The following is an 8,352-nucleotide window of genomic DNA, read 5'->3' as shown; positions in this document are numbered from 1 at the left end:
CCAAAGCGTGACAATAGGTGCACTAGCAACGATATTGGGTGTTGCAATAGACCTTATTGCCACGCATCAATAGCATTGCAATAGATGGACCCTCTATTGCCACGCTATCTTGGTGGTTGCTATAGGTGAAACCATCTATTGCCACGATAAATATTTGGTTGCTAGAGGTAGCCTCTCTATTGCAACACTAAACATTGTGGTTGCTATAGGTGCCTCCGTCTATTGCCACGGTAAATGTTTGGTTGCTAGAGGTTGCCTCTCTATTGCAATGATCAATACTGGTTGCTATTGTTGGACCCTCTATTGCCATGCTAACTATTGTATTTCTACAGTTTGAAGACTCTATTGCAATGCCCACTATTCCATTGGTATGGTGTTTTGTTGCTATATCATATATTGCAACGCTAAATTATTTTATCGATAGTCCATATTGCAACGCTTTGTTTGCTTCAAACAATAATTGCATGCCTGAATAATATATGATGAAAGAAGCATTTAGACATCCATTAATCCAAAATATGCTTTGTTCGTACAACTCATTAATGAAACCACATCCAATGTCAAACTTAGTCGATAACACACGCACAACAACTAAAACACATAAGGTATCCGACTCACAGTAGCTACTTTGAACAGTTCAAAATGTAATAAGCTATGTGTAGTACTGTAGCAAAGATCAGCTTGACATTGACCGTCCATCACTTGTGCGCTCCACTCAAACTCTATCTTGCTCCTGAAAGAATCATTAACATTGGTATATGCATCAGATAAACTGAAATTGTATTATTTTAGCAACAACAGCATGGATTGAACCATTTTGAAGGTAAGTAATTTGGAATCATAAATTAAAGACTAAAGGGTTTGAAATTTCCTGATTCATTCAAAGTAAAATTATCCATCAAATGACTATATGATTTCAGATCAAGGCACTTTCACTTCTGTTAAAAAACATTGCAAGCAGCCAAACAGCTGAAAATCATTGCTATTGTCCCAGCTACTGCTTTCGGAAATATGACATTTACATAAGAAATATAAAAGGACGTTAATACATTTTTCCAAGAGTAACAAGTCGACTAGGATAAATCACAGGAAGCAAAGTACTAGCAACAGCATAAGACATGAATGCGTTAATGCTACATCAAATTCAAAAGGGAAGATACCACCTATGGAGTGTATACTCTATACTGACTTCAAAAATATTTACGTGTCTCACCTGGTTCATTTCCGTTACAAGATTGTTTAGAATCTTCAATCCTATGAAATAATGATCCTGAGATGCCTGAAATAATGTAGCCACAAAAAAATATTAGCAAAATGCATCAGGTCATAGGCAAAAGAACTAGGAACCAAAATTATACCACCTCTAGTCACAAAGACTTGTTGCCAGGGATCACAGCATTGCCTTAAAATATATTTACGAAACCCAACAAAACTGGAATATTACCCATGAAATATCTACACATGATTTGCATGTTTCCAATATAAATTAAAAGGCTATCGACAATCAAAGTTTTGGAAGTTTGACTACAGGCACTTCCAAAACGACAAGCACTTGTGACAGGAGGGAGTAATAGCATGCATATAAACCTTTCAATGACAGAATCTTGGTTACCATTTCATGTACCTTGTCAAGAAACCAATTATTGTAGCAAACAGATTCTTACGTTCTTTCACAAACTAACGGATTTTGTGAACAGTTGAAGAGAGATTTGATAGCTGTATGTAACATGTTTTCTTGAAATTTGGTCTATGTAGCCATCATAATAAAACAAGCAGACAAAACCTTCCAACATTTTATGTTTAACAATTATGACCATTCACTTTTTATTAGAAGAATCATGTAGCTCTAAGGTATTAAGCAGGCCAACAAAATCTTCAACATGTAATCTCCACCCATTAGGAGGCACACTCTGTTGTGCCCATTTTGGCTCCACGCAGCCTGTTTTGGCTTTGGCAGCGCACACATAAAAAATAAAATAAAATAGCATTGGCACCAGCAGGCTATTAGCTTCCTGTATGCCCATATTAAGGTGTGACTAAATATGGATTAAAGTAAGCATGGGGCTAAATATGTGATAGAATAAATCTTTCATGTTTTATCACAGAGTTAGGAATCATAGCAAACTCTACTCCCACGTAAAGCTAACAGCCCAAGTAAAACCAAAAGAACAATTATATAGGATCTCTGGATTCAATTTTATGCCAACTAAATTTCAACACCATTCATGAGCTGAAAACCAGAAGGATAATTACAGCATGGGGATTGGGAAAGGAAACTCTAAGTAGGAATGTATTTAATTAGTACCTGCAAAAGTTGGAATGAATCCAGCCAACTTCTGATGGTTGCATCCAACAAGTCATCGAAACACGATCTGTTTCAAACCCAAAATTAAGAATAGTGTCACGTCCTATAATTTGTCAATGGTACTATGAATCTATTATGCACTATTTTTGCCCAGCAGTACTCATCAACCAACAAACACAAACTCAGAAACTAAAAAAAGAAACCAAACATAAATCTATAGTGGTTTAGGACAGAGGTACTGATGAGAAACAATTACATCCTGAAAATATCATCTCACCTTTTCAGGTTCCCATTTGAGTATGAACGCTAATCCTCCCAAATGCCAAATTTAGTATTTTTTATGTGGTTAGTCTACACAAATACCATTAAAAAACACTGGTATTCTAAGAACGGCTTATGTAAAATGAAGCAATGCTACTCTGAACTCCTCAAAGCATGGCAAATTAAGTACTTCTCTCTCAGGTTAGTCTAAACAAATGGTTCGCTAATTAAAAATAAAAAATAAAAAATGGTAACCTCTGTTTCATTAGCAGAAGGATCCTTGGGCACCAAGTTCCTCTTGTCGTAGCCACACTGCATTGACTCAAGCATCACCCGGAACATGCTGGCACTGCATTCATCAAGGAAATATTAATAATTGGGCTTGGTACTGAGCATCTGGGCAAGAGTAGAACTGAGTTCTGAAACCAGAAACGCCATGCCGTAGCCTGGAGATGTTCAATCAGCGGCGCTGGCAGAGCCCGCCAGATGAGGGGCTCCAAACCTTGATGGAAGCGGCCCTATCCAGGAGCGCCGCGGCCCCCAGGTCGCATCCTAGGGAAGGCGCGGGTGGACATCGACTCCGGTAGGCGGCACAAGGGGGCTCCAGCCGAATCTTCGAGATCCACTTCCTCATCGCCCGGCTGCCGACCAACCCGCTGCGCCGAACGTCGAAGTGGGGACAGGACGCGCGCCGCCGCGGGCGTCCGTGTTCAGGATCACCTACGCCTATCCTAGCAGCAGCAGGTGGACAGCAGGAACACATCAGGAGTAAGGGTGCCGCCGCCCCATGCTCAGAAAATGGAACGCCGGTAGGGGAGGAAGGGATGGATGGATGGATTGGATCATGCACGAACCTCGCGCTTGCTGCGGCGGCGTGCTCGAAGGCCTCCCGCGCCTCGGAGTGTGGGAGAGGAGGTGGCTGCGTGCGCGTGATGGAGCGCGATTGGAGCGAGATCGTGGGAGGGGATGGTGAGGGGACGCGGGTGGTGGTGGTGACCTTGACCTTGTTGCTGTCGTCGTCGAAGCGATAGTCAATGACGTTCTTGAGGCCAGTTCTCGTCGGGCCCGACGACGACGCGGGGAGGGAGGAGGAAGTCGAGGTCGCCGCCGTCGTCCTCCTCGAGCTCCCCCACTGGATAGTCCTCCTCGACAACCCGTCCCCGCCCGGCCGCCGCGCCATCCCGCGAGGGAACCCGAGGGGGGAGGCCGCCGTGACGATGGCCGAGCACTAGCAGCGACTGCTCCGGGAGGCCAGGCCGGCAGCGGCGGGGGTTGGAGGGAGGGGAGGGGGCGGGGCCGCTGCGCCTCCCCATCCGCGGGAGAGGTCGACGGTACGGAGGGAACTGGGGAGGGAGGCGCGGTCGGTTTGGCTGACGGAGGAGGAGTCATGTCCGCCGCGGCAGTCGGTGGAGGGAGGAGATGAGGGCGCGGCGGTCGGTGGACAAGGAGGAGATGGGGGCGCAGTGGCGACTGAGGAGATGCGGTCTGTGGTGGAGAAAATGGGCTGTGGTGGTGAGATTGCGGAGACATGGATGAGATTTGGGGCGCGGATGCGGGATGAGATTACGAAGATACCCTTAAAAATATAGGGATTTGAGGAGGAGGATGGGTAGTAGCGTCAATTAATTGTGTGAAATTTTTGGGCTGGCGCCATTGGACCGAAGAAGGAGGCGGGGGGCCAAACTGAATTCAGCCCAGCGGCTGAAAAGCTTATGTGAAGCAACTTTTTTTTGAAAATAAGAAATTAAGGCATCTTTGTGAAGCAACTTGTACATAAACTATATTAAATACGATGAATACATTTTTCAAATGTAATAGGCAACATATAAGTTATCATGTAGGAGTTTGAATAATTTCTAAGTAGATTTGGTATTTTCTATCATTTAATTGACTTTCTATGTCTTTATTGAAATTAATCCTAAGTTGAACTACGTGTCCCTCCAATAAGATTCAAAAAATTGCACAAAAATATTTTTAGGTTCATATGTTCCATTACAGACCATGTATTGGAGATGGAGAAAAATTATGTTGTCTTCTAGAGACAATTCAAAATTTTATCTCCAAATTAGCACATAATAATTACAATAATATCTAAATTTGATCAAAAAATTCTACAAATTGATGTGGCAACATATTTTTCGTTCATAACTAAGCTTGTAAAAAAATTAAGTATTTTGATAAAGTTAGAGCATACATTGTTCACAAATAGAGACATCTCTCACATAGTTCATAGTAACTCAAGTCAAATTTTGAGATTTAAGTAGCACTTTACATGTTCGAACTCGTATTCACCTCAAAATTGGATAGAACCTTATAATTACCATGACATTAGAAAAATATGAAGTTATGTTACCAATTGTAATGCAAAAAAACATATTTTATCTTGTTGACACCGTTTTTTGCACGTGTCAAAATAATCGGAGTGGACTAATTGGCAAGGGGAAAGTTATTGAATACTTTGATAGACGATGAAAGCCAGTTTGTAAAGATGGTTGCCGATAGCTGGTGATGGTCGATGGAAAGGTTGATTTGGACTCGGGCGTTGCCGATGAGGTTGGAGGTGTTATTGTCGATGCCGATGAAGGGAGGCTTGAGGACTACTGCCGATGAAACATGGAGTATGCCGATGAAGGAAGGCTTGAAGACTACTGCCGATGAAACAGGGAGTATGCCGATGAAGGAAGACTTGAAGACTACTGCCGATGAAATAGGGAGTATGCCGATGGGAAGGAGGACGGTGAGATTTCCATCGTAATTGAGGCGGACAGGGAAATAGATAGGAGTTGATTTCCTTTTCTATATTTGTTAGGGTATGATTCATGTAAGAGTCACGTGTTTCCTTAGATATGGGATTGGTGTCCTAGTTGTGTTTGGTTGTGTCTCTTTAGATCAGGGTATAAATATGGAGTAAGGGGCAATGTAATAGATATATCAATCAATATCAAAACCAATTTTTACTCCTATTTGCATCTACTTACTTTTCGGCGACTTCGTCAATTTGCATATTTTTCCTTTTTTACGAGTTCTCATTGATTCGGCGAGCTGCATCGTTTCAGTGCGACCTTCGGCGATTCTCGAGTTCCGCGTGAGCACCTCTTGGCCGTGACTTCCGGGCGTATCGCTGTTGTCAGGACCAAAGTGTTCGTATCTTCATCCTTGTCGATTAGCAGGTCAAATCGACTGGCACGCTTTGGATATCGATTCGGGTATTAGCCCTTTGTGTTTGCAGATCCACTTTTGCATCAACACATCTTTTGGCACGCTCGGTGGGACCAATCAATCAATATGTTCAATCCCGAGATCGATTCAGGGAACATTATCGCAGTATCAGAAGAAGATCTCAAGGAAGAACAGAGGCAGGCTATGGAAAAGGCTGTAGAAGAATACAAGCAGCTTTGTCTGAGATCGTTTAGCTTGAACAAGAGTGGACAAGTCATCCAGAAGCAAGATTTGCCGCGTTGCCTCGGCAGGTTACCTTTGACTCCAATCCTGGTAAACTTCAAGAGATGGTTAATTCTGCAGTAAATCATGCTTTGATTAATCATTCCAATGTGCTGTCCAATACTGTTCATAATGCTGTGATTCGAACTCTCAAAGAAGGACAAGCGGCACCACATTACGTTGGGCCTGCCTATCATCAACCAGAGCCGGCATCTGTCAAAACTCCATCGGCTCCTTCGGCCGTTGTGGGTACAGAAGTTACTTCCCCTCCAGTATTGGCAGGCTCACCTAATATTCAATCTACACCGATACAATCAGATCAGGTACTACCAGGAGGGCGAGTTCAGCTTAATACAGATCTATCGGCATCAGCTATGTCAGGCCCTGTGTCTCAGAATAGCCAGATTCCTACTAATTGGTGGGGATATGGCATGCCTCCAGAGTCATCTGCTTTCAATCCTAGATTACCTCAAGTGTTTGATGCAGTAGGAAGAGCGCCTATACCATCGGCCGTTTCGCCGATGGCTCAAGTGCCTCAATATGCCGCAACTACTTCTGTGCAACCAACTCCAGGAGGTTTCCAGATGCCTATGGTTCAAACATTCAATTCAAGTCCATCGGCGAGCTTACTGCCGATGCAGCAGAAAGCCCCTGCTATGAGTCAAACTGGGGTTCAGTTCATGCCTCAAACCAGTTATAATTATCCAACAATATCAGCAAATTACCAGCCATCGGTAAGTTTTGTACCGATGAGTTCTAATAATGATTGGTTAGGACAGTTACCTGTTCAACATACAGTTCAGCGAAATCAGCAGGTTGCAGGGATTCAACAAGGTCATATGCAAGCTGGTTTCCAGAATCAAGCATCGGCAGCCCAGCCGATGAATCCTTTCCAACAGGCTAATGGGCCACAAGTAACGGCAAATATGCCGATTGCTGGAGATCGTGGGCTACAAAGATATGTGGAGGGATGTCAGCAGGCACCTCCTGTAGAAATTCAACCAGTTCGTCAGCAGGAGGCTGATGCTTTTTGGGCCGATAAGATAGCAGAAATTGTGAAGGACCAGTTTGGGATAAAGCCCAAGGTCAATACTTATTCTTATCGGACTCCATACCCTCCTGCATACGATTTAATTCCTCTCCCAAATCGGTACAAGGTACCGGATTTCACTAAATTTTCTGGGCAAGATGATACATCAACAATGGAACATGTCAATCGCTTCATTATTCAATGTGGAGAGGCAGCTAACAGAGATGAATTAAGAGTTCGATTATTTTCATCATCTTTGTCTGGATCAGCATTTACATGGTTCATTTCATTACCACCAAATTCTATTATTACTTGGGTTGATCTAGAAAAACAATTCCATAAGTATTTCTTTGCTGGAATCCATGAAAAGAAGCTTACCGATTTAGTAAAATTGAGACAGCGTAATGATGAATCGGTAGAGAGCTTTGTACAAAGGCTACGAGATGTAAAAAATAAGTGCTACAGCCTGGTGCTGGATGATCGGCAGCTTGCCGATCTGGCTTTCCAAGGGTTATTGCCACATCTTAAAGACAGATATGCTTCTCAGGAGTTTGAAAGCCTCAGTCATCTTGTGCAAAGGATCTCTGATCAAGATACTAGGGTTTTTGAACCTAAAAAGAACTGGAGTAAAAAGGTATCATTTGTTGAAGAAGTAGGAGATTCTGACTCTGATGAAGAACCAGTTATCGGCTTAGCTGAGTGGGTTAAGAATAAAAAGCCGATATCATGTCCCTTTGGTCAAAAAGAGCCAGAAAAGTTTACCTTTGATATCACCAAGGCCGATAAAATATTTGATCTTCTGCTTCAAGAGGGCCAAATTAAGCTGTCACCTAATCATGTGATCCCATCGGCAGAAGAGTTGAAGAAGATTTTGTACTGCAAATGGCACAATGCAACTTCACACAGTACAAATGAGTGCAAGGTATTCAGGCAACAGTTACAATCGGCTATTGAATCTGGGAGAATTAAGTTTGGTACTTCCAAGGCCCAGAAGCCGATGAAAATTGATCAACACCCTTTTCCAGCAAATATGTTGGATGCCAAAGGAAAGACTAAGGTATTGACGTCAGAGGCTGCTGAGAAAAACGCGTCAGTGGACCCCCAACATCGGATAACTACCGATGATGCAAAGAGTAAGGGTTTGCTAGGAGAAAGCAGTAGTTCCAAAAATCCTCCTCGACCTGGCATTGTGATTACTCATCGAAGGCAGCAGGAGGGTTGGCGTCAACGTAATGACCGATATCGACAACAGCAAGAAATGAGACGTCAGGAAGAATGGAATCGACATAAAGATCATTGGAGATGTCCGTTTTTC

General features: G+C 43.1%; 1 long non-coding RNA gene across 1 annotated transcript; it reads right to left on the bottom strand.

The window, feature by feature from the left end:
- Positions 1 to 478: 478 nt before the first annotated feature.
- Positions 479 to 2,918, bottom strand: LOC136484941 (uncharacterized). Its single transcript, XR_010766271.1, has 4 exons — positions 2,822 to 2,918; positions 2,306 to 2,372; positions 1,214 to 1,279; positions 479 to 733 (listed from the first exon to the last, which is right to left on the bottom strand). It is a non-coding gene; the product is annotated as an uncharacterized lncRNA (long non-coding RNA).
- Positions 2,919 to 8,352: the final 5,434 nt, after the last annotated feature.

This window comes from Miscanthus floridulus, chromosome 10 (genome assembly GCF_019320115.1).
Source record: "Miscanthus floridulus cultivar M001 chromosome 10, ASM1932011v1, whole genome shotgun sequence".
In the NCBI taxonomy this organism is placed as follows: Eukaryota; Viridiplantae; Streptophyta; class Magnoliopsida; order Poales; family Poaceae; genus Miscanthus; species Miscanthus floridulus.
The sequence above is the reverse complement of the archived record's forward strand: the minus strand, read 5'-3'. Positions and strand labels throughout refer to the sequence as shown.